Source organism: Eumetopias jubatus, unplaced genomic scaffold, assembly GCF_037043125.1.
Source record: "Eumetopias jubatus isolate StellerSeaLion01/CBP00866 unplaced genomic scaffold, mEumJub1_p1.0 scaffold_7, whole genome shotgun sequence".
Lineage (NCBI taxonomy): Eukaryota > Metazoa > Chordata > Mammalia > Carnivora > Otariidae > Eumetopias > Eumetopias jubatus.
The window spans coordinates 35,186,050-35,213,076 of NW_028274813.1; the positions used below are offsets into that span (position 1 = coordinate 35,186,050).

Consider the following 27,027-nt stretch of genomic DNA (forward strand, 5'->3'; position numbering starts at 1 on the left):
AGAATTCCATTAAAGCCAATTTAATTTGCTTGTTTTTCACAGAACAATTTTGTCATTCTCAGCTGTCACCCTGCAACACACCATTCCTTGTTTTTAGAACAGGGACTTTTTCTCCCTTATCCTCTTAGTGAATCAACGCATATCCATCAATTTTCTCAAAATCGAGCCTCTCCATTTCTCCCTAAGAGCTGACATAATCACTCTGTACTCCATTAATCTTTGCTAGAATATGTTGTTGCCTTATACATGTGCCATCTCATGTGATCTTCTGATAAGGGACCCTATCTACTATTTCTTTTGCCTCCCTAGTATCTACTACCCTGTTTGACATACAGAAAGTTGACAAGTGAATAGTCTTAATAAAGATTCACACATCAAATGTTCACTGAATATATATGTGCAAGTTCCTAAGTACAAAAACTCAAGAGTAAATATAGCAACACAATACAATCTTCAGAAATACGTCTTTCTGCCAGCAACTTTACTGTTGTTACAACGTGAGATTTTGGATTGACATTATTACTAATTGTGAGAAGCAGTCTTTATCCAATGACATCAAAGCCTACTGAAACCAATTTGTGGTAATTAGAAATAATACTGAAGGCATCATCACCAACTCCAACTCCCGCAGCATAAAGGTAATCCAACTATTTTCACTTTGAATTCCAAAAAAAAATCTATTCTGAGGCAGAACAGCTTATTAATAAGAACATTCAATAAATTACTCTAAGCTAAAAATAATAAGGATATTTGTATAGTGCTTTACTATTTACATTATCCCATCTTCTAGATCTAGTTGAAAAAGACAAACCACTGCTAAGTCAACTACTCCAGGGGTCCATAAACAAATCCTAAATGGCCATTAACTATAAAAATCAGCCAAAGCTCATTATTCCTTCCTGTAATTTCACCCAAAAGTCTTTTTACCAACTTCCTGCAATAATCCAGTAGTTTAGGATTTATGCTTCTAGCTATTAAGGAGTAACTGGTACCAGATTTACCCTCAGACAGTAAACAACTACAAAACTAGACAAAACATATGACAAACAGTTTATGGACATGGGACAATAATTAGTGTAGATCTGCATTCCATGAGAGAAGAAAACAAGCTAGATAAGCCCTATGAACATCTTGACTTTCTGCCAAGAGACATGTTCTAAACACCACTGTAGGCAGGGAGATTCAAAGGATAGCACAGCAATCTACTTAACTTGAAAAGACAAAGATATAAGTTCAGTAAGCTAAAGGTGACAGGAATTACCGGAACAATGTACCAGAGAGGAGGGGTTATGCAGAAAAAAGCTCTAGACATCAAGGTAGGGGTCCACTTGATTCTAACTTAATACTAATCTACATACACGTAGAGTGAAATTCCACAAGGCCAGGCAAAAAACTGCTGAGGAGCTTAAAAAAAAAAAAAAAAAAACCCACACACACACAAAAGTGAACAATGCAAGGTTCAAACAGCTGGAGACATTGGAGGTCCCATCCAACCAGAGTAGAGAAAGACTTTGTACACTCTGGGCAATAAGTAGAGACCTCAGCATGGCTAAAAATCAGTCCTAAAATAAAGACTGCTCTCTAATGATCCCAGAAGAACTTAAAAACAACCAGATCCTCAATTTAACATCTGTAACCAGATGATTAGCCAAATGGAAAACCTCATTATTCACAGGACATCAGGTGAAGTACTCAGAAAGGTTCTGCCTCAGGAGTGGGGCGATTAGATTGGTGGTCTATTAAAAGCAATACCTTACAGGATCAAATACTTTCCAAGTAACTTCAATACATTGCAGAAAAAGTTTCAAGAATATTTATAGGAATACAAAAATATCCGCACCCAACAAGGTAAAATTTACAATGTCTTCTTTTACATGCCTGACAAGCATCAACTGATTTCCACGCATGTTTAAAAAAAAAAAAAAAAAAGGTAAGAAAAAGAAAATACAGCCATAATGAGTAAAAATATCAATCAAAACCAGCCTGGACATGACACAGTTGATAGGATTAGGAAACTAGGACATTAAAAGTTGTTATAAATCTCATATTTCTAGAAGCTAGAAAAAAGGTTGACTATATTTTCAGTAAAGACAAAAAAAGACCCAACCCAAACATCTAAAAATGACAACTAGAATGTTGAAGATGCTTTACCTCAGTGATCAAGATTTTCTACTCTGATGGATTCAGGGCTCTATTCCTGGTATCACTCCAGTATGTGAGCTATGAGTATTGTATTGTTCCTTCAATTCCTTTTGAGTGGCTCTTCCTAGCCTCAAGTAGTTTCTTCCCAAGCAGGCACTGATTAGTACTCAACTGAATTCTTGAAAATTCTCTTGCAGCTCTCTTCTCTGATATTCTGCCCTGTGAACTCCAGCTGCCTTGGCTCCCCACAGCCTCCCGCAGCTCCTTCTCTTTAACTCAGGAAGATTTCTTGATTCCTCCTGGGTTCTACTGACCTGCTCCATGCCTAGAAACTCTCTCCAGGCTAGAGCATTCTTAAGTCTCACTTAATTTATTTCCTGTCGCTCAGGGATCAAAGTCTTTTGCCGCCTGATAGCAAATGTCTTAGAAACTGTTGTTTCATATCTTTAATCCAGTTAGTTTTTTTAGGGTGGAAGGATACTAATCCCTGTTGGTCCATCTTGGCTGGAAGCACTATTTTAATTATTTTGAAGGGGAGCTACGACCTAGATTAATTTTGTGACAGCACTGAATGCTGAAATTTTCCAAAAATTAGATGTATTCAATTAACACCACTCATACATTAATAAGTTATCCTAAAGCATATAATAAATGCATAATATGTGGTAGAAAAGAATAGTAACCATGAAAGTGAAATAGGCAAATACCAGCTGAGCACAAAGAACAGGACCCAGTAATCAAAAATAATAAAAAGCTATTTGTTGGATGCATATTTAACAGCCAATGCAATTAACCTAGAGTAAGGTCTTCTACCTAAAAATGAGGAAAAATTACCTACAGCATGTTGCTGAAGTTGCAGGTGGTCAAGATCAAAAACAAATGATAGGTAATTCCCAAGTTGTTTACCAAGAGGCTTTTGATATAAGCAAGAAAGAGATGCAACCCACACACCCAATCTGCCTGAGGCTGGCTCTTAACTTCTCTGTGTTTCACTGTAAGATCCTTAGTAATCCAAGCTTGCCTACACACTAGCTAAAATGGCTTTTGATGAGGCCACTTCAGAACTTGATACAGTGAATGAAGCCTCATCCAAAGACAGCACCCTCATCATGCAGTTGCTTAGAGACAAACCTAACATTATGGACATCAGACAGTGCAGGAGAAGAATATGATGCTGCAGAAGGGGCAGAAAACTTAAGTGCATACAGGCTGTCATTCTTCTCCCCCTTAAGAAACCTTTTTACACATCTCCATTCCTTATTCCATTTGAATTTCCTATAGCAAAGAAACCCATTCATGTGTATGGAATCAAATGTTTATAGTCTTTTCACACTGCAGCTTTGGGAAAACTCCATTCCTTGATTTGTGTTTGCCTTGGCCTTCCTGGTATGCAGTTACTGCTGTAGAAAAGTATTAATAACTTCATTTCATATAAATGTAAGTAACTTCTAAACATTTATGTAGAGGACTAAAAACGTATCTGGTATTTAAGTAATCTGAACCAGTTCTGCAAGTTATTGGGTTTTGTATTACTGTGAAGATACGAAAATGTAGTTAATTATCACTTAAAAAGTATTCTACATAACTTAATTTCTATTTTCCCTCTCTTACTTTTTTTGAGGGTTTCCTTTTAGTAAGCAACTTTTCCATGCTCTTAATGTATTCCTTTTCGGTAGGAATCCAGAAGTATGAGATTAAATGGAAAAGCATTTGACATTTCTGGGCTAGATATCACGAACAGACATGCCTCCTGTATCCTGTATATGATGGAGGTCTTATATGTCTATGACAACAGAAGTTTCCTTGTTCATTCATTTGCTGCTATTTAAGTTGACAACTTCCCTTCCTAATAAAATTTACTTACACTCCTGCCTTTGTAGTTCTGGTATTCCCTGTACTATGTAACGGAAGTAGTAATGTTGCCACTAGAATGCAAGCATTGCTTTTGGCAAGTTAAAGTGCAAGTCATTTCTTAATACACTAGAAAGGGAAAGTAAAGTACACAAGTCCACACCTAAAACTTGAGTACTTTTCCATGCAGATTTGTCCACATGTGAGAGGGTGTCCAGTTTGTCTAGTATTGTTATTTAGAGAGTTGGGCCACTATTGTGTGGTCACTGACTGTAGTCCCAAAATAGCCTTATGGAATGTTATGCCTTATTTAACAGCACAGTAACATACAATAAAAAAAGTAAAGAGATCCTTTTATAGTTGTTATTCTTTCAACTAGTCTGAAATCAGAAGGCAAAATACTAAAATTTCCATCAGTTATAATACCATCATTCCTTTTAAATTCCCATGGTAGTTTGAATTTCTAAATCTTTTTCAACTTGCCTTAACACTACCTTTCGCTGTTTTCCCTACCCCATCTCCACAAGACTGTACACCATGAGAGCCAAAACTATGTGTATTCATTTTTATATCCTTTAGTGGTTTCTAACACACTGCCGTCTTGACACCAATTAGTATTTAACATTTTCTGCTCACCAATATCCCTTTTACCCATCTCACAAGGATATTGCAAGGATCAAACAGAGTAATATTTGTGACAGTACTTTGCAAAATAAAAATGTCCTGCAGATGTCAGATGAATTTTATTTCATTATCTATGGCTATCCTAAATCTTAGCTGGCCAAGTAGAATGCTCCAGGGAATGAAAGCAGAACTGGTCCTCATGATTAGCATGAGTTTGATGGTGGCTCCACAGCCTCCTTTACTCTGTCCCCTTTTCTACAGGTTCTAGAGTCCACTTAGTCATCATCCCAACAGCATCCCAGCCCCCACATCATCTGGCATTTTTATGGTTTCCAGCACCAGTTCCAGTTCTAGCTCTCAGTCTATAGTTCATAATGACTGGCCTTTTTGCTACAATCTTCAACCAGGCCTTTCCCTTACTGCATAAGATACAGAGAAAAAAATCAACAAGGCAGAGACTTATGACCTAACATTATCTCTGGAATGTTGAATAAAAAATCACTTATGCCTTTTTTTTAAAATGCCAGTATAAATATGTAACCTTGCCTTAGCTGCATGTTAAGTAGGATATGAGGAGCTCAGGATGTCGTGACTTTCAAGATTATCATGACTTTCAAGAATACATTCTGGCATTGAGGAAAGAATCTTAAAACAGAAATGAAGAAGAGTCTTTGAGTCTAGTCCCAGCTCTGAATATCAATTTACTACATGATTTTGGATGTAACGTATCACTTGCCTAGACTTCTAGTTATTCTTCTACAAATGAAAGAACTGGAAAAAATTGTAAAAGTGTCTTGCAGCTCTAAAATTCTGGGAGTAAAAGCCTAAACTGTACCTTGTAGGAGCCATTAAAATTCTTGGGTTTATATACCAATTCACCTTTATGCCTTACTACTAAACACGCCCTCTTCCCCAACAACATTCTAAATAATTCATCTTGACAAGGTATGATTTGAGTAACCAGTTCTAGAAGCAACTGTTTTCTTTAATCTTTTGCTTAAAAATTTTCCAGTCCAAAAACTGATTTTTTTTCATTATTACAAAACAAAGATGTCTTCCTCTAACTCTTTACCATCAAATACAGTGATTATACCTCCCTAATTTACTGGAAACTGAAAAATACAGCTTATATTCACCAAGTTCAGCAATAAACTCACATAAAATGTACTTTCCCAAACCAGTCTTGGACACCTTCAGTCCTACTACATTAAAAAATATTTTGTAGGGTGCCTGGGCGGCTCAGTCATTCAGCTCAGGTCATGATCCCAGGGTCCTGGGATCGAGCCCTGCATCGGGCTCCCTGCTCCATGGGAAGCCTCCTTCTCCCTCTCCCACTGCCCCTGCTTGTGTTCCCTCTCTGTCTCTCTCTGTCAAATAAATAAATTTAAAAAAGTTTTTTTAAATTTTAGAATAGTTTTATATTACAGACAAGTTGCAACATACAAAGAGTTTCCATACACGGCACACCCAGATTCCCCTACGGTTAACATTTTGCATTACTACTGAACACTTGTCACAATTAATGAAAAAAATGTTAATATATTATTACTAATGAAACTCCATACTTTATTCAGATAAACATACTAAATATCAAAAAAATTTCAAAGCAAACTCTTAAAAAGAGCAATGAAAACATAATACAACATAATGAAAGCCACACAGTAAACAGAATACACACAGTAAATATAATAAATAATTGTCAGAGCTAAAAATCTAGCATATCAGTGTCAGTAATAAATACAAAGAGCTTAACTCCTCTACTAAAAGAAAAAAAAATTTTAGATTGGCTCATGAAGTAAAACCCAATTGTGTATTATACAAGGAACACCTAAAAACAAAGTCATTAAGAAACACTGAAAGAAAAAAGATATGAGCAAAGGTATAATGGGCAAATTCAATCAAAAGGAAAACAGAGGTTATGATGTTAATAACTGACAAGGTAGAATTCAAGCCCAAAAAACACCTAGCAAGACAAAACAGGGCTTCTTCTATGTTAAAGGACAAATTAACAATGAGGAAGATAAATCAGTTATGAATACTTTTGCACCAAATAACCCTGTCACAAACTTTATAAAACAAAAATCTACAAAAGCCGTATGAAAAAATTAATAGAAACAGAGCAATAGTAGGTGAAGCTAAAGAAGACCAAAGCAATGTAATCAGTAGGGTAAATTATTGTAACATATTGAACTTGCTATATTGAATTTTGTATATTGATAGAGAAAACAATCTCTTTTCATGTGGACATGTACTATTTACAAAAACTGATCATATATAAGGTCATACAGAAAACCTCAGTAAGTTCACAATAGTAAAAATACCACAAATTATGTTTTCTGATCACAGTGCAATAAAACTACATATGAAAAATAACAAAAAGCCCTTACTCCTGCAGGTTAAAAACTGTTATCTTAAACAACTTTTGAATGAAATGGAAAAAAACAAAATTGTATAATACATAAAAAAAGATAAATTCCAAATGGATTAGAGATCAAAATATAAAAATTGAAACCATGAAAGTCCTATAAGAAAACATAAATGATTTCAAGTATAACCTGGGAATGAGAAGTCAGTCTAGCAGTGATTCAAAATCCAAAAGCAAAAGATACAATTTTTAACTGACATATTCAACAAAAACTATTTTTTAAAGTAGGCATGGCCAAACTTACCTGCCTCCTAACACACAGAGTTTGTAGTATGACTATAACCAAATTAATTGCCTGCTAACACAAAGGCATCAGCCCTTTTATAGAGGAATATAATGGAATTCCATAACATTCATAACATAAAGACTACAATTCAAATTTATTTGACATACAAAGGTCAAGAAAATAAGACCAAACAACAACAAAAAAATACATAAATACCAACCTTACAGAATCAGATGTTGGTATCAATAAACAAGGATTTTAAAAGAGCTATTATAATTATGCTCAATGAATAAAGGAAAATATGCTCATAAACAGAAACCACAGAAAAACAACCAAATAGAAATTCTAGAACAGTAAAGGAATATCTACAATAAGGAGAACACACTGGAAACGACAGTGAACCTAAAGTTTGATCAATAAAAACTTAACTTTCTCAGAACTTACTCATAACTGAAGTGTGTACCCTTTGGCCAACATCTCATTTCCGCCATCCCCCAGCCCCTGGTAACCACCATTTCACTGTCTCTAGGAGTTCAGCTTTTTCAGATTCCACATATGCAATTCAAGTACCTATACTGTATGATACACAGTTACTTGTCTCTCTCTGACTTATTTCACTTAGCATATAATGCCCTCAATGTCCATCCATGTTGTCACATATGATAGGATTTCCTTCTTTCTCACAGCTGAACATTCCATTGTATATATATTATGTACCACACCCCCTTTATCTGTTCATCCACTAACAGATATCTTGGCTATTGTGAATAATGCTGCAAAGAACATGGGAGTGCAAGTATCTCTTCAAGATCCAGTTTCACTTCCCTGGATATATACCCCGAAGTAGGATTGCTGGATCATATGGTAGCCCTATTTTTAACTTTTTGAGGAACCTCCGCACTGTTTTTCATGGTGGGTGTACTAATTTACATTCCCACCAATAGTTCACAAGAGTTCCCTTTTCTCCAGAGCCTTGCCAACACTTGTTATCTCTTGTCTTTTTGATAACAGCCATTATAATAGGTGGAGGTTATATCTCATTGTGGTTTTGATTTGTATTTCCCTAGTGATTAGTAATGTCAAGCATCTTTTCATGTAACTAAGCCTTTTGTAGGTCTTCTATGGAAAAACGTCTATTCAGTTCCTTTGCCTATTTTATAACAATTAAAAAATTTTTGCTATTTAGTTTAAGTTCTTCATATATTTTGGACATTAAATCCTTATCAAATATATGACTTGGAAATATTTTCTCCCATTCCATGGTTGAGGTAAGCTCCTTCTTCTACACTCAATTTGTTGACAGTTTTTATCATGAAAAGGATGTTGTGTTTTGTCAAATACTTTTAATGCATCTACTGAGATGATAAGATCTTTATCTTTCATTCTATTAACTTGGTGTATCACATTTATTGACTTGTGTATGTTGAATCATCTTTGCATCCCAGGGGTAAATCCCACTTGATCATGGTGTATGATCCTTTTAATATATTGTTGAATTTGGTTTGATAATATTTTGTTAAAGATTTTTCCATCTATTTTCATCAGGAATACTGGTGTAAGTTTCTTTACTTTATATTGTCCCTGACTGGCTTTGGTATAAGGGTAATACTGGCCTTGCAATATGAGTTCAGGACTATTTCTTCCTCTTAGAATTTTTATAGAGTTTGAGAAAGACTGGTATTAACTCTTCTTTAAACATCTGGTAGAATTCACCAGAAAAGCCATCTGGGACTAGATATTTATTTGTTGAAAGGTTTTTGATTACTGATTAAATCTCCTTACTAGTAATTGGTCTGTTCAGATTTTCAATTTTCATGATTTAGTCTTGGTAAGTTGTATGTTTCTGAGAATTTATCCATTTCTCTAAGTTGTCCAATTTGTTGGCATATAATTGTTCATAGCCATCTATGATCCTTTGCATGTCCATGGCACCAGTTATAACATCTTCTCTTTCATTTCTGATTTTGAATCCTCTCCCTTTTTTCCTTGGTAAGTCTAGCTAAGGGTATATCTATTTTATCTTTTTAAAGAAAACAGTTCTTGGTTTCACTGATCTTTTCTATTGTCTTTTTCGTCTCTATTTCATTTATTTCTACTCCGATCTTTAGAATTTCCTTTTCCCTATTAACTTTGGATTCAGCTTGTTCTTCTTTTTTCTAGTTCCTTGAGGTATAAAGTTAGGTCATTTATTTGAGCTTTTTTAAGATTTTATTTATTTATTTGACAGAGAGACACAGCAAAAGAGGGAACACAAGCAGGGGGAGCGGGAGAGGGAGAAGCAGGCTTCCCACAGAGCAGGGAGCCCGATGCGGGGCTCAATCCCAGGACCCTGGGGATCATGCCCTGAGCTGAAGGCAGACGCTTAACGACTGAGCCACCCAGGTGCCCCTGAGCTCTTTTTACTTAATGAGGGTGGTGTTTCTTGCTATGAACTTTTCTCTTAAAACTGTTTTTACTCTATCTCTTAGGTTCTGGTATGCTGTATTTCCATTTGCATTTGTCTCAAGGTAATTTTTTGACTGGTTGTTCAGGAGTATGTTATTTCATCTCCACATACCTGAATTTTCCAGTTTTCTTTTTGTAATGGATTTCTAGTTTCATACCATGTGGTCAGAGAAGATGCTTAATATAGAAAAGCTGTTTTGTATGACAGAATAATAGTAGACAGGGGCGCCTGGGTGGCTCAGTTGGTTAAGCGACTGCCTTCGGCTCAGGTCATGATCCTGGAGTCCCTGGATCGAGTCCCACATCGGGCTCCCTGCTCAGCGGGGGGTCTGCTTCTCCCTCTGACCCTCTTCCCTCATGTTGTCTCTCATTCTCTCTCAAATAAATAAAATCTTTAAAAAAAAAGAAAAATAGTAGACAAATGTTATTACATATTTGTCAAATTTCATAAAATATACAACACAAAGAATGAACTCTAAGCTAAACTATGGACTTTAGTTAGTAATAATGCATTAATATTGGTTCATCAATTATAACAGATGTGTCACTCTAAAATGTAAATAACACGGAGGGAACTGGGGAGCAGTGGGTATAATTAGAGAACTCTGTACTTTCTGATAAATTTTTCTAAGTTTACAGAAAAATTAAATATTTTTTAAAAGATGCTATAAGCAAAATCAAAAGACAGGTGAAAAATTGACAGAAAATATATACAACATACATTACAGATAAAAATTTAATATCCCTAGTATAGAAAGAATTCTTAAAAGCTGAGAGAAAATGAAACCCAAAATCTGATAGAGAAATTGGCAATAGATAATTCACAGATAATAAAACACATTAAAACTGCCCTTAAACATACAAAAAATGTTCAACCTCACTCATTTCGTTGACATGCCACTTTTTACCTATCCCCCAAAATTTTAAATATAATATTCTGCTACCAAAACTACAGGAAAACAGGTACTCTCATAAATTGCTGGTGATAAGGTAAACTAGTACAATGCTAATGGAGAAAAATTTAGCAACATCTAATAAAACTTATAGGGTATTTAACTTCTGACTTAGCAATTTCACTTCTAGAAATTTACCCTACAAAAAAACCCCAAAAGTATACAAACATATATGCACAAAGTTATTCATTGCAGCATTGCTTTTAATTGCAAATTAATAGAAAAACCTTAAATGCAAAAAATCTTAAATTGGAGCATGGTTGAGTAAACTATTACATCCATACAATCAAGTACTTTGCAACTATAGAAAGATGAGGAAGATCAGTGACTTCCAGGATATATTAAGAAAAAAAAAGGGGCTCCTGGGTGGCTCAGTCGTTGGGCATCTGCCTTTGGCTCAGGTCATGATCCCGGAGTCCTGAGATCGAGTCCCGCATCAGGCTCTCTGCTCAGCGGAGAGCCTGCTTCTCCCTCTCATTCTCCCTGTCCCTGCGGCTCTGCCTACTTGTGCTCCCTCTCTGTCAAATAAACAAAATCTTTAAAAAAAAAGAAAAAAAGTAAAAAGCAAAGAATATTTATTGTATGTAAACTTTGGAGTATGAAGGGGAATTAAGAAAATATCCATGGATCAGGATAAAATAAAATAAAGATTAAACAAGAAAATTGTAAGACTGGTTACTAGCAAGGAATGTATATCAGTATCTGTGGCTGCTGTAACAAATTACCACAAACCTGGCAGCTTAAAACAAATTTACTCTTAACAGTTCTGAAGGCCAGAAATCCACAATCAGTTTCACTGAACCGAAATTAAGGTGTCAAAAGGGCCTCACTCCCTTAGGAGTCTCTAGGAAGGAATCTGTTCCTTGTCTCTTCAAGCCTCTGGTGGCTGCCAACATTCCTTGGCTTGTATCTACATCATTATAATCTCTATGATCATACTGCCTTCTCCTCTTCTATGTCAAGTCTCCCTCTGCTTCTCTCTTATAAGAATATATGTGACTGTATGTAGGACCTACCCAGGGTAATGTCTCCATCTCAAAAACCTTACCTCAATGTAATCACATCTACAAAGACCCTGTTTTCATATAAGATAACATTCACAGGTTCCAGAGATTAGTGTATGCATGTCTCATGCATGTCTTTTAGGAGGTCATTTTTCAGAGGGTATATGAAAATGGAGTGGAAGAGATGGGGGAATGACATTTGAGAATACTTTTTTATAGAATTCTGGACTCCTGTTAATGAACTCTTATAGTTCTCGACCATATTAGTGTTTCACATAATACATAAAATCAACAAGTACAGAAGAGGACTGGCTCTTAAAGTAGTGTATAAACAGAAGGAACCAGACCTAAAGTATTTCAAATAATTAACACATCACCACTGAAAGAAAAACAGGGCCACTGGGGAGAACTGAAGTGATTTTTTTTTTTTAAGATTTTATTTATTTGTCAGAGAGAGAGAGAGAGAGAGAACACAAGCAGGGCGAGCAGAGGCAGAGGGAGAAACAGGCTCCCCGCCAAGTAAGGAGTCTGATTTGGGGCTCAATCCCAGGACCCTGAGCATGATCTGAGCCAAAGGCAGACACTTAACCAACTGAGCCACCCAGGTGTCCCCTGAAGTAACTTTTGAGCATGGTATTTTATCTATACTCTCAAGCTGAAAACAAAACTAACATTAGTGTGTTTTACCACTGGAATGGGTTATCAATTTTGAGGCTATCTTTTATGCATTCTAAGATTAATTGAATAAGCAAATGTATTGTAAATAATCAGAGCCAGGTGTCTCACTGTCAGCAAAGGGAATTACAAATACTTGAAAAATTAAGTTTGGGATGAATCCTGGGGTACTGGATTGAAAACGGAGCTATCAACTTGAGCTCCGTTATAAATGTACATACAGAGAAATATAAATGGATATGAATGTGTCAGCATGTATATTTTCCTTACTCTATCTAGAGGGCCCAGAAGCAACGACACCCCAGTGACAATGAACACAATAACTAGCACCCAGACCTTTTATCTAAATACTCTTCTCCACTAAGAGGATTGAGACTTCTTAGAAAAATTGCTGATTTCACCTCAGCAGCTGGGATAGTAGTACAAGACAGACCCAGAATATCTTGTGCCAGAAACTAAGGAAATGCTCAAAGAATCATGGAAATATGTCTTAAGAACACAGGAGTTGGCCTAAAGGGACCAGATCTACGACAATCTGAGATCAAAATAAATGATAATTTGATAGCACTAAGTAAAAATAAGAACCTATGTATATGTACATGTTAGAATGTCAATTAATTAAAGGAGAAATCACCATTTGACAACCACCATATTAATAATACTGATTCAATCAAAACTCCTCAAAGGGATGTCAAAGTAGTTAAAGAAAGTCTGAGAAACAAAATATTTACATAGTCTCAAGTATTTCCTCACAATATACTTACAAATTGCAAATGGAAAAGAAATAGTGACTGTGACAGTGAAGAAAACTGGCAAGTGATCAAAGTTAACATCAGTAGTAATGGGGCAAATCAACATCATGTATCTCCAATAGAACATCCTGAGAAGGACACAACATCACTACTCAGTAGCCCTGCAAAAAATTCATAACCTGATTCTATGAAGATGAAATATTAGACAAATTGAGGGACATTCTACAAAATAACTGGGCTACACTCTTCAAAAAAGTCATTGTTACAAAAGAGACAAGGGCTCCTGGGTGGCTCAGTCTGGTTAAGCGTCTGCCTTCGGCTCAGGTCATGATCCTGGAGTCATGGGATCGAACTCCACATCAGGCTCCCTGCTCAGTGGGCCACCCACTCTCCTGCCTGCACGCTCTCTCTCTCTCAAATAAATAAATAAATAAATAAATAAATAAATCTTTAAAAGAAAGACACAAACGTTTCCAAATAAAGAAAATGAGAGAAAGTGAGAACTAAAAGCAATTCATCATCCAGAATTTGATCCTGGACTGGAGGAAATGTTTTTCTTTTGCTATATTATTTGGTCAATTAGTGAAACTTAAATTCATAGACTAAATATTTAATAAATATAGAGATAGCAAATGAATAAGGTTTATAGAGAATGTCCTTAATTACTTTAGGAAACTGCCCTGAAATTTCATAAAATATATACTGAGTTTTCAGAGGATCATGTCTGCAACTTTCAAACAGTTCAGAAAAAATATGTATATAATAAAAAGAAAACTATTAACAAAATTTGTAAAATATTAACATTTGGGGAACAAGATGAAGATATAGAAGAATTTGCGGCGCCTGGGTGGCTCAGTTGTTAAGCATCTGCCTTTGGCTCAGGTCATGATCCCAGAGTCCTGGGATCGAGCCCTGCATCAGGATCCCTGCTCGGCAGGGGGCCTGCTTCTCCATCTCCCACTCCCCCTGCTTGTGTTCCCTCTCTCGCTGTCTCTTTCTCTGTCAAATAAATAAAATCTTTAAAAAAAAAAAGATATAGAAGAATTCTTTATATTATTCTTATACCATTCATTTTTGCAAGTCTGAAATTATTTTAAAAATACAAAACTTAAAAAAACTTTAAAGGTTACTAGAGTAATAATTTTGAGATTGGAAAATAGATTCCAAGGAACTGATCCAGGACCAGCTGAAGAGTGGAAAAGATTCTGTGACATGCTAAGGTCCAAAACTGTATAGTATAGCAGGGTAGGGACTGGAAACATGTCTGTCTATGTCTGCCTTGGGTCTTACTCAATCCCAGTTACAGCCAGTGCCTCCCACACCAGGCATACTCAATAAACATGTGTTAAGTGGATGAATATATAAATAACAACCAACAATGATAATCTTCATGAGAAAATGAACTGAGATGTTTAGAAACAAGTCCTAAAGATAAAAATTAAGTTTCTACACATATTTTAGCAGCAGAATCTTTTCCTCCACTAAAATCTTAAACAGAACCTCAATGCAGGAAAACAAAATGAAGTCACTCTAGTTTTAATGTGGATTTGATGATTTGGAACCCCTCAATTTCTGTTCACCCAGCATCAAGACTCCAATAACAATTTTTTAAGATTCAAAAGCTCTGAGAAGGTAATTTTTTTTCTGAGAAGATAATTTAAAGATAGAAAGATAGTCTTATTTTGAAGCTCTAATACCAGCCTCCACTGATACAAACTTTTCCTTGCTTTTTCTAAACCTTGATCCAAAGAATCACTCAACTCCAAGGTAAAATTATTTCTTTTTCACTGTTCTAAGCCTTAGGAACTGTTAAATAATCAATATCCAAAACTGGTTCTTCTCAAGAACCTTCAACTATTTGGATTCCATTAAAACACACAACAGCTTAAAGTTACAAAATTTATCTCAAAACAAGAAGTTGAACAGGAAAATCCAGATTTAAAAAAAATCATCAGTAAATTAGGGGGCCTGGGTGGCTCAGTCGTTAAGCTTCTGCCTTCGGCTCAGGTCGTGATCTCAGGGTCCTGGTATCAAGCCCCACATCGGGCTCCCTGCTCTGTGGGAAGCCTGCTTCTCCCTCTCCCTCTCCCACTCCCCCTGCTTGTGTTCCCTCTCTCGCTGTGTATCTGTCAAATAAATAAAAAATCCTCAAAAAAAATTACCAGTAAATAATAATCCTCCCCAAAAACTAAAAGATATATCCACCAACTGGCCTACTGCATATAAAGTATGATGTACAAGTTCACTGGGATATCCAAAAATCCCTTCAGGGATCCACAAGGCCAAAACTATTTTCATAATAACACTGAGATGATATTTGCCTTTTCACAGTTAACATTCGCATGCACAGCGCATGCAAAGGTGGATAAAACTGCTTATGCCTTAGAATGAACCAAGGCACTGGCACCAAACTATATTACTAGTCATTATATGCTTCAATGACACACATTGTGGGGGGGGACAGTAAAGGGGAGCTGGTTTAACCTAAAAAATTTTATTTTTTAAATTCTCACCCTTTGAGAATGCATCTTTTTAAAAAGATTTTATTCATTCATTTGACAGAGAGAGAGAGAGCACAAGCAGGGGGAGCGACAGGCAGAGGGAGAAGCAGACGTCCCGCGGAGCAGGGAGCCCAATGTGGGACTCAATCCCAGGACCCTGGGATCATGACCTGAGTGGAAGACAGACGCTTAACCAACTGAGCCACCCAAGTGCCTAAGAATGCATCTTCTTAATGGTCTGTGTACTGAAATGGAAGTATGCATAAAGCATTTCTGTGTGTACCAAAAAACAATAACTGTCTTGAGGAAAACCACCTGTAGGATTGTTTGAGCTACAAGCTGAAAGAGCCACTTTCCATGGGATACTGTTTTTACTTGAAAGAACTCCAGTTCTCCAGACTTGGGTATTTGGCAGACATTTTCTTGAAAATGAACAAAGTCTATCTTTTTGTATGTATGTGAACATACCGTTTAAAGACATACACTCCCCGCCTGCAGCAAACCCCGCCAGGGCAGCTTCCTGGCATGGTCACTTTTTAATCCAACACACCTTGTACTGCTCCACCTCAAAGTTGTCACAGAGCTCTGGTTCCTCCTTTGTGTGTCTGCGCTGGGCCTCTCATTTCAGGAAGCAGGCCCACCTCTCCTCTGGGAACAGGGCATCCGGGTGCACTGGCATCTCAAGCATTCATCGTGGCTCCCAACAGGGGATGTGGATACTGGAGGAGGAGCACCTGGCAGATATGTGCGTAGGCTTGTTGGTACACACGTGTGAGCAAGGCTCTGTTGCTGTCAGCCTGCCAGGTAGCAACGTGCAGAGGGCGGCCCCTATGAACATGTGCTGCCACAGCAGGCTGTGTTAGGGCAGCTAAAGCAGGCCAAGATACCTGGAGTCCAGCTGGCTTCTGAGTGCAGCAGACAGTTGGCCTTCCTGCACACAGTGGGGCGTGTGCTCCAAGCAGGCAGCCCGTGGTGGCCATTCCTCCTGAGGGTGCCTGTGTCACCTGGAGGCTCACAGCCACTGGCCTGCTGTGTGACCTACCCCTGTCACTGAGCTCCAGAGCAACCTCGGGAATCCGTGGCCCAGCCACCACTGGCTAGCCTGGAGCGCAGACGATGGAGGCAAGGCGGTGCACACCGTCACAGTCAACCCAGTACCCTGTCCTCCTGGAGCATCCAGTAAGCCTATCTTTTAAAAGTGACAGCTTCCAATGATAAAATTCAAACTTTCAAGTTGAGAAAATACGTATTCATTGTCATGAGCTTAACATCTTACGTTTCTACTGAGATTGGTGGTGCTCTTAACAAGTGATTTTTTATCCTGCATAATGAAATGTGTCACGTCAACATTTGGAAGATCTGCGTAACTCAGTGAACCAATATTTTCCAAATGACCCAAGCTTAATGTTACAAAATCATGCGTAGATTGAAGATCCAATCAATGTACACAACACAGCCATGGATTTTAATGTAATAAAGTAACTAGTAAAAAGGTTTAACTGATATAGTTTCAGACTTCACAATTTAGAAGACTACCATGTGTCAAGTTTTGATGTAGTATCAAATAGGATATCCACAATCATCTAAAAAGCTAAAAATTACCCCTCTTCCAAATACATATGTATGTGAGGCCATATTTTCTTCATATACTTGAACCAGAACAACGTATCACAATACACTGAAGCAAGAGCAGAAGTAAAATTCCAGACATCTTCTGTTAAGCCAGACATTAAAGAAATTTACAAAAATGTAAAACAATGCCATTCTTCTCATTAACTTTTTTTGTTTGGGAAATTATTTATTAAAAAACGCTATTTACATAAACATAATGGGTTTATTATTGCTATTTTTAAATGAATTATGTTAAATTTCTTGGTTTTAATTTCTAATGCGGTAAATATCAATATAATCTAAAAAGTCAAGTTTCTTGCAGTCCCCCTCAACAAATTTTAAGAATGTAAAATGGGTCTAAAGAACTCAAGTCTGAAAAGCACTACTACAGAACCGACTGATTTGTCAGAAAACTTCCTCTAACTGCTAGAAAATAAGAAAAAATTGACTCTCATTATTACAGCATAGCTCCATTCAATTCAGTACAGGTAAAACAAATGTTCTTAAAATACAACTAACTAAACACCTCTATTTATCTTAAAATATTATTTTCCCTCAGTAAATAACCAAACTTACTTTTTTCAAATAACAGAAGGAAATTTTAGAACTTCTAAATATTTTCTTGTTGTGAATTTCTCTATTCCCAATGTATCACTAATGTTGAAAAACCAATGATTTTGGATGGAATGGAATACATTTAAAAGCTCAAAGAAGAAAATAAAATTGTCAGCTTTCCCTGCTTATACTGACATTCAATGCATACAGTATTAATAATTAGTACTGCTGAGAATAGAAATAATTCTAAAATTCAAAACCATTTACTTAGCAGCTGTTAAGATCATCCTTTCAGATCCTCATAAAGCTATGACAAGTGAACAAAGTTCATAAAGCTATGATGAGCGAACAAAGTTTATCAGATTTTCAGGATAAGAAGCTATGTAAATAAAATACCATCAAAAACACACTTTGGTCTTAAAAAAAATTCGCACTGCTTAATTTTCACTGATATTATAATTACTGCCTACCAGTAAAATACTAAGAGAAAATTTAAAGTACTATCTGAACTGAGATAAAAAAGACAAATAATGAGATTGTTTACAACCTTAGTTATAGAGATTAGAAGAGACTTCATACCAGCAGATATCATGGATGTGTAGAAGAAGGGGCTTTGTTTTTGCCAAACTGAGACAGAGTCTACAGAAGATTTGAGGAGCCATATATACAGTGTTTGGGTTATTTGGTAGTAATTACTGAAAGGCCACAATTTTTTTTTTTTTTTTAGCACTTACTGTGTAGCAGTCATTATTCTAAGTGCATTTTTCTTTACATGAGTTAATTCCTTTACTTTTCACAACCCTCTAAGTTCATCTCTACTTTATAGAAGAAACTGAAACATGACTTGCCCAGTGACACAGAAAGAAAGCTAAGTGGGAAAATGGGATTTGAACTCAGGCATTCTGTCTCCAAAACCTGGACCTTAAATGACTACTATATCACACTGCCTCTCTCATGACAAGTGCTAAGGTAAAAACTAATGCTTTCAGTGACTACCCAGGTTATCAATGATAATGGACTGCTTTCAATTTTTTCTGAAATTCTCTCATTGTCTCTGACACTGTGGATGACTCTCTTTCAAACACTCCTGCCTTGACGCTTGATTTTTTGTTGTTCTTTTCTGAATATATATTTGCTGGTCTTTGTAACAAATATCTGTTGGACAGCTACTAAGACTCAGGCATTATTCAAAGTGCTGAAGATACTGCAAAAAACAAGAGTCAAGAATCCTGCTCTTCTGCCTGCCCTTTTAAAAAAAATAAGAGTTGAACTAAAGACTGCAAAAAAGTTGAAATCTGCTTAATTTCAGTGGTTGAAAATGTCTGCTATATGATTTACTGTACTTTTTAATACATGTGAAATGTTTCTTAGTCTTAAAAAAATCTCAGTAGAGACTACTGGAATAAAGGAAATGGGAAAAGAACAGGGGAGGAAAAGGGAGGAAAGGAAAGAAAAAGGAGGGGAAAAAAGAGTGGGTGAGAAGAAGTAAGGAGAAAGCAGTGAGAAAAATGGGAAATAAAGGGAGAGGAAACGCCAAGGAAGAGTAAATAACTTCCTAAGTAGAACTTCCACAAAGCTGGCCAGACATTTTAAGTACATGATACTCATCAACGAATTTTCTCTAGGCATCTGATATTTACCATGGCCTAGCCAAACAGCATTGCTTAAATGAAGTATTTGTTAACTGAAACTTTCTCACAAACCATTTTGAGTGTTCAAAGCCAGGAACATTATTCTTGTTTAATTGTGCTTAGCTTATTAACTTGAAATTAGACTACAAACATATTACACTAGTTCAACTTCCATACTCCTACCATCAGTTCATATAAGAACAACTACCAAATTCATTTACATTCTAAGGTTTCCACTTCACTTTCATTGAAATAGCTTTGAAGGTCAGTACTGGCCACTGATAACCTACTCTGAATTTCAGAAGTACATACACATTTCAAAAGTTTACTATTTCGTAATGGGAAATAAAAATTGAGCCAGTATCTCCATAAAATAAGACTTCCTGCTAAAGCAAATATTACTATACAAAATAATAATTTGAAAAACAAATAGCACATTACTCATTTTTACTTGCTATTTGAACTTTCATTAATAGATAAGTATTTAATAAGTGCTTTTTATGAGGATTACTAAAATGTGAAAAATTAAAATAAGCCACCTTATATTTAACATAGCCAAAGAGACATCAACATACACTATCACACCTACTTACTATTACACATTTTAAAACATAATTCTATGCTGCAGCTCAGTTAAATGCTCACTTTTATGCATGTCAAGTTACTAAAGAACTAACTTCAAGGAATTAAAGATCTAATAGTATGCTATGGAGTGTTTAATGTGTACCAAATGCCTTGACTAAATAAGCACTTTACACAGGGTACTGCTAAATCATTTAAAATCTCATAACCACCCTGCAATTACCATCTCCATTTTACAGTTGAAGAAACAAATTCAGTTAGTAAATGGTAGGGTTATAATTTGAACTCAGATCTAACCCCAAAACCACTCTTTCCACTCCACCAAATTACACAGATTAAAATTTATAGTCTTCTGGAGCGCCTGGGTGGCTCTGTCATTAAGCATCTGCCTTTGGCTCAAGTCATGATCCCAGGGTTCTGGGATCGACCCCACATCAGGCTCCCTGCTCGGCGGGAAGTCTGCTTCTCCCTCTCCCACTCCCCCTGCTTGTGTTCCCTCCCTTGCTGTGTCTCTCTCTGTCAAATAAATAAAATCTTTTAAAAAATTAAAATTAAAAAAATAAAATTTATAGTCTTCTATCACTCATTAACAAAATATCAGTAGTACTATCAGTCTCAATTACACAACAATGTAAATTACCTGCAGTACAGTTTAATCCCAAACTCAGATATATAATCCTTGATAATTACAAGCTAGTAAATGTACCAAATATTTCATGTTTGGCATTGACAAGCAATGAGGTCCTCATGTATTAAAAATAGGCAGGCTGCCATGAATGAACATGCTATTCCAAAACTTACTCAGAACTTAAAATGCACTTTCCTTGTATATGAAAACAATGCTAAAAATATTGATTCTAGGGGCACCTGGGTGGTTCAGTCAGTTAAGTGTCTGACTCTTGGTTACAGCTCAGGTCATGATCTTGCAGGCATGAGATCGAGCCCCACATGGGGCTCCCTACTCAGCACAGAGTCGGCTTCAGATTCTCTCTCCCACTCCCCCACCTCCCTGCTCTCTCTAAAATAAATAAAACCTTTAAAAAATAAAATAGGGGGTCAGTTGGGTAAGCATCTGCCTTCGGCTCAGATCATGCTCTCAGGGTCCTGGGATCCAGCCCCTCATCGGGCTCCTTGCTCAGCGGGGAGTCTGCTTCTCCCTCACCCGCTGCCCCTCCCCCCGGCTCATGCTCGCTTACTCTCTCAAATAAATAATCTTTAAAAAATAAATAAAATAAAAATGGTCATTCTATTCCCAGGCCAGCCAATATTTAAATTGTAACTTAACAACAATATGTAGCTACCATTTATAAATACAGGAAAATATACATGCATGTGTCTAGGTATATGTGGGGAAGAGGGTGTATGTATTAATATTCTGAGTTCTAAACTGTGATCTCAGGAATTCAATTGCCTCCCTGTTTGTCAGTGAGACCAGAGATGTCCATGACACCCATAACAGCATGGCAGCTTTGCAGAGAGGCAGGGATTCACCAACAGACTTGAAGTTAAAGAGAAAATTAATTAATAGTGCCTGCTGGAAAATCTGAACAATCAGGTAAGAGATAGCGTTTCTCTACATAGAGATCAGTCACTTCCCAGGCAATTTCTATTCTATAGGGGACTTAAATTTAAAGTATTCGTAAGTCAAATACAAACTGTATTACAAGCTAATCTGGCGTACTGTAGCAAACACATTTTTATTTTCCTTTTTGTCTATTTCTAGTTGAGGTGCATAAAAACTATAAATATAATGCTTAATGGCCAATTTGGCAAACATTATGGTTTAAATTATTAATACATGCAACTATTATCTCTACATTCATTTGCAAAAGGAAATCTATACTGCCAAGTTAGTTAATTTTTGTTACCCAGACTGTTGTTGGGCTGCTTTGACCCACCAATTAGTATATATACACATTGTAGTTGGTTTTACCTTGATATTAAGTAAAATATAATTAGATAATTAGTTGAAAATAAACACAATTAACAACAGTAACATCTGAAATTCCAGCTTTATCACATTCTTACTGAGTGATCTAGGGCAAAACATCTAATACCCTACACTTCAGTTTCCTCATGTGTAAAATAAGAAAAATAATATTTAGCCATGATTATGAGCAAAATATAGTTTAAATGTTCTGCAAAGTGATAACCAGTATTATTTCAATAAATGAGTTATTGCCTATCTAAAAATGTGACCACCCAAATTCTTTGTACAGAATGATTATAGTACTAATTCCTTTAATGTAAAAGATTTTCTGATATCAGTTACCTTATACAAATTCTTGAAAGTTAAAAAAAATCTATTAAACAGCAAACAGTAATTACATAAGCTTATTTATTTAAGCTTATTTACAAAAGCTTTATAAAGCAGACATATATTCAGTTTGTACGTCTTCTGTTTTACTATTTAAATTAACATACAGTAAAACTGACTTTTTCAGGGGACTACAGTTCCATGAATGTTAACACATATAAAACACCACCATATGTAGATACAAACAGTTGAATTACACCAAAAAACTTCATACTGGGGGCGCCTGGGTGGCTCAGTCGTTAAGCATCTGCCTTTGGCTCAGGTCATGATCCCAGGGTCCTGGGATTGAGCCCCGCGAGCCCCACATCAGGCTCCCTGCTCCACAGGAAGCCTGCTTCTCCCTCTGCCCACACCTCCTGCTTGTGTTCCCTCTCTGGCTGTCTTTCTCTCTGTCAAATAAATAAAAATCTTTAAAAAAAAAAAAAACTTCATACTCTTTTTTCATAGTCCTAAGTTATATGTAGTCATAAGTAACATAACCCAATAACCAGCACTATTTTCCATCACTACAGTTTTGCATTTTTAACAAGGTCATATAAATGGAATCATGAAACAAGTTGCTTTCACTCAGTGTAATGCCTTTAAGATTCATCCAAGTTGGTTTCTTTTATTACTGAGTGGTGTTCCACTGTATGGTGTATCCATTCACACATTGACATCTGGGTCATTTCCAGTTTCTGACAATTATGAACAGAGCTGCTATAAACACTCATATACCAGTTGAGAGAACATAGTTTCATTTCTATTGGGAAAATACCTAGGGACAGGATTTCTGGGTCATGGGCTAAGTGTATGTTTAACTTTACAAGAAACTGAAAAATTTATCTAAAGTGGCTGGACAGTTTTTCATTGCTATGAGCAATGTGTAAGAGTTTCAGTTGCTCCACATCCTTGCCAGTTTGGTACTGTCAGAAAGTTTGGTTTTGTTTTGCTATTCTAATAGGTATGTAGTGGTATCTCTTTGTGGTTTTAATCTGCATTTCCCTAATGCTAATGACATCGATATACTCAGGTTTTTTTTTTAAATATTACATTTAATTCTACTTATTAAAGGACTGTTTAATATTTCAGCACTCAACCTGTTAATGAAATGAAATAGTTCTATCAACTAAACTAAGCTTGATGTCTTTTCAAAATCATTTACAACACTAGGGCACCTGGGTGGCTCAGTCATTAAGCGTCTGCCTTCAGCTCTGGTCATTATCCCAGGGTTCTGGGATAGAGCAGGAAGCCTGCTTCTCCCTCCCCCACTCCCCCTGCTTGTGTTCCCTCTCTCGCTGTGTCTCTGTCAAATAAATAAATAAAATCTTAAAAAAAAAAAAATCTACAACACTGAGGATTTAAAATTAGCTTCACAAGCAATCATGGAAAGTTTATGCAATACACTGAGTAGGAAATGTAGTCAAATAAATTCAACTTGATTAAACTGAATTTTTGTAGCTTTTTAATAAAAACTGAGAAAATTTAATAGCTTCTTTTCCAACTTTCTTATCTTTCCAGAAACTCCTACAAAATAACCTAAGTGTAACAAAGTTCCTCAGCATTTATTGCTAATTTTGTGCTAGGCACTATGCTATACCTTAAGTATGCAAATATTAACAAGTCAAATGACCCTGTCCTCAAGCAATTTATATTATTCAGAATTTTTAAAAATTAACTTTTTCTTAAAATAGCCTTTCTCTTTTAGAAGTTTTACATTTAAGGAAAATTCAGAAGATAGTACAGAGTTCCCATATACCACTCTCCCAGCTTCCTCTGTTATTAACATCTTACATTAGTATGGTATATTTGTTAAAATCAATAAACCAATACTGAACTTCCTTCAAAGTACCAAAGAATATAATTTCTATCACCCTTTAATTTTTTTATTTATATTTTAAATTTATATTTATTTATATTTAGGAGTATGGCTTTAAAGGAACTTCTGTCCCTTCAGTTGACCCTACAATTCAAGTGCCCAACCCAGTCTGACTTGAAATTATGTCTGAATCACAAATTATCAAAAGTTACTAGAAAAGAGATTCTAAATTAGCCTGGATGAGGTACAATGTCCATTTTCCAAAGACTGGATTGTATCCTTCCATCTCTATTTCTGATTCTCTCTGGGTGTTAGTAGGATTCTCCTAAACCCAGTTTTTCCACATCTTTACAGTCTCAAGCCTAGAGAGGATGATCTCTTTCCCTGCTAGGTACGGTTCCAAAAAACCCAGAACAGAGCTAGTATTTATTCATCTCACATAACCATTCTTGCACCAATAACTGTGATGTGGAAGCTTCCCCATATTATTGTATTTCCCTGTGACAAGAGTAGGGGTAGTATGAATGCTCCAAAAGGGCAGGTAACAAGAGAGTTAATAGTGATCTAGACAAATCACTGGAGGAGTTGCTGGTAGCCAATTAACCAAACAAATCTGTGTCTATCACCACTGAGGAGTGGGGGTGGTTGGGCTGGGGAGCAACTTAATAACTATACATTATTTTTTAGAAACTGTATCTTTTTCAGGGTGCCTGGGTGGCTCAGTCGGTTAAGCCTCTGACTTTGGCTCAGATCATGATCTCAGGGTCCTGGGATGGAGCCACAGTCAGGCTCCCTGCTCAGTGGGGACTCTACTTGTCCCTCTGCCCCTCCCCTGGCTCCCACATGTGCCCACTTTCTCTCAAATAAATAAAACATTTTTTAAAAAGAAATTATATATTTTTATTATGAAATAAAGTATCTGTAACCGCACTTACATATTCTTTTATATTCTTGGCTAAAAAGTTTCTTCAAAGTTATTAAAATTTCAGAAACTATGTAACTAGCAGTTATAGCAGCTTCTAATTACAATGCTGTACCTATGGACAAATATTGTAGAAAATACTGAGAGCAGAGATTTCAGGGATTTAGAAGAGGAAGAGTGGGAGCACCTGGCTGGCTCAGTCGGCACAACATGTCACTCTTGATCTTGGGATCATGAGTTTGACCCCACATTGCATGTAGAGATTACTTAAAAAAAAAAAAAAAACCTTAAAAAAGGGAATAAAAAATAAAAAGTGGAAAAGTGAATGGTACCAAGAGTTCAACCACAGAGCAAGAGAAGGGAAGCTGCCTTAGAATGTGTGTGTGGGGGGGGGGTGGTAAGTGGATTCAACTATACATAACACAAAAACCCAAATTAACTGTGGCTTAAACAAAATAGAAGTTTACTTCTCTCTGACATAAAATAATCTGAAAACAGGCAGTCTAGGACTGTTCTATCATGTCATCAACATACAGTATCCTTCCACTCTCCAATCCACTATCTTTGGAATATAGCCCCTAACCTCATGGTCTAAGTTGGCAGCTAGAGAAAAAGATTACAAGGATACAACTCTTCCTTTAAATAGAATTTTGGAAGTATCACCCACTTCCACTTACATATCATTGATCAGAACTTCTTCACGAGGTTATACTTAACTGCAAGAGAATCTCAGAAATTCAGTCTTTCAGCAAGCACAGACAGTGCCCACTAAAAATCTAGGTTTTGTTAATTTGAGGAAAACGGAGAATATGCCACAGTTGGTCAAAGGGAACAAAGTTAGATGAAGACAGGAGATGTGAATGCAAACTTTCCTTTCCCTAATCTCAAGCTACAAAATGGCAAAAATGAAATGTTTTTGATTATTATTACTTACCGGAGACAGAAGAAATGGAAGAAGAGAAGGACCTTTAGACTCTTTAACTACAGAGAACTGATGATTACCAGAGGGGAGGAGGATAGGGGAATGGGTGAAACAGGTGATGGGGATTAAGGAGTACACTTGTGGTGATGAGCACTGGGTGCTGTACGGAAGTGTGGAATCACCAAATTCTACACCTAAAACTAAATATTAACACTGTATATTAACCAACTGGAATTAAAATAAAAACTTAAAAAAAAGAAAAAGAAAAGGACCTTTAATTCTACTTCTTAGGATACTTCTTACTCTGCTCCATATGATTACCTTTAAAAAGTCCAATTGAGAAATAAAAGTGTGAATCAAACTAATTTGGTTCAAAGTTGCAGAACCACTTCACTACACAAAGGTATAAAACCAATGTGTCTAACAAACAGAAAACACCAAAGTAGAGAGAGATAGTTTAAAACCAAACAAAGAAACAAAATCATACTATCACTCTTCTTCAGTTAAGTTACCTCCACTTTAAATCTTTTTTTTTAAGATTTTATTTATTTATTTGAGAGAGAGAATGAGAGAGAGAGAGAGAGAGCATGAGAGGGGGGAAGGTCAGAGGGAGAAACAGACTCTCTGCCGAGCAGGGAGCCCGATGCGGGACTCGATCCTGGGACTCCAGAGATCATGACCTGAGCCGAAAGCAGTCCCTCAACCAACTGAACCACCCAGGCGCCCATGTTACCTCCACTTTAAATGACACACTGGACCAAATGGACTTCGCAATAAATTCAGAACATTCCATTCCAAAGCAAGGGAATACACATTCTTCTCTAGTGCCCATGGAACATTCTCTAGAATTGATCACATCCTAGGTCACAAATCAGGTCTCAACCAGTACCAAAAGATTGGGATCATTCCCTGCATATTTTCAGACCACAATGCTTTGAAACTAGAGCTCAATCACAAGAGGAAAGTCAGAAGGAACTCAAGTAAATGGAGGCTAAAGAGCATCCTACTAAAGAATGAATCGGTCAACCAGGAAATTAAAGAAGAATTTTAAAAATTCATGGAAAAAAATGAAAATGAAAACACAACTGTTC

General features: G+C 36.4%; 1 protein-coding gene and 1 pseudogene across 8 annotated transcripts in view; one reads left to right on the forward strand and one right to left on the reverse strand.

The window, feature by feature from the left end:
• Positions 1-27,027, reverse strand: part of FUT8 (fucosyltransferase 8) — a 332,067-nt gene that overhangs the window by 282,163 nt on the left and 22,877 nt on the right. The window contains exon 1 of one of the 8 annotated variants that reach the window (XM_028117675.2): positions 16,149-16,291. The exons of the other annotated variants lie outside the window; for them this stretch is intronic. The gene's annotated coding sequence lies outside the window, so the exon portion shown is untranslated. Of the gene's footprint in view, positions 1-16,148; positions 16,292-27,027 lie in introns of those variants that run through there. 8 annotated transcript variants of the gene reach the window in all.
• On the forward strand, positions 1,269-3,423 carry LOC148163872 (14-3-3 protein theta pseudogene; annotated as a pseudogene).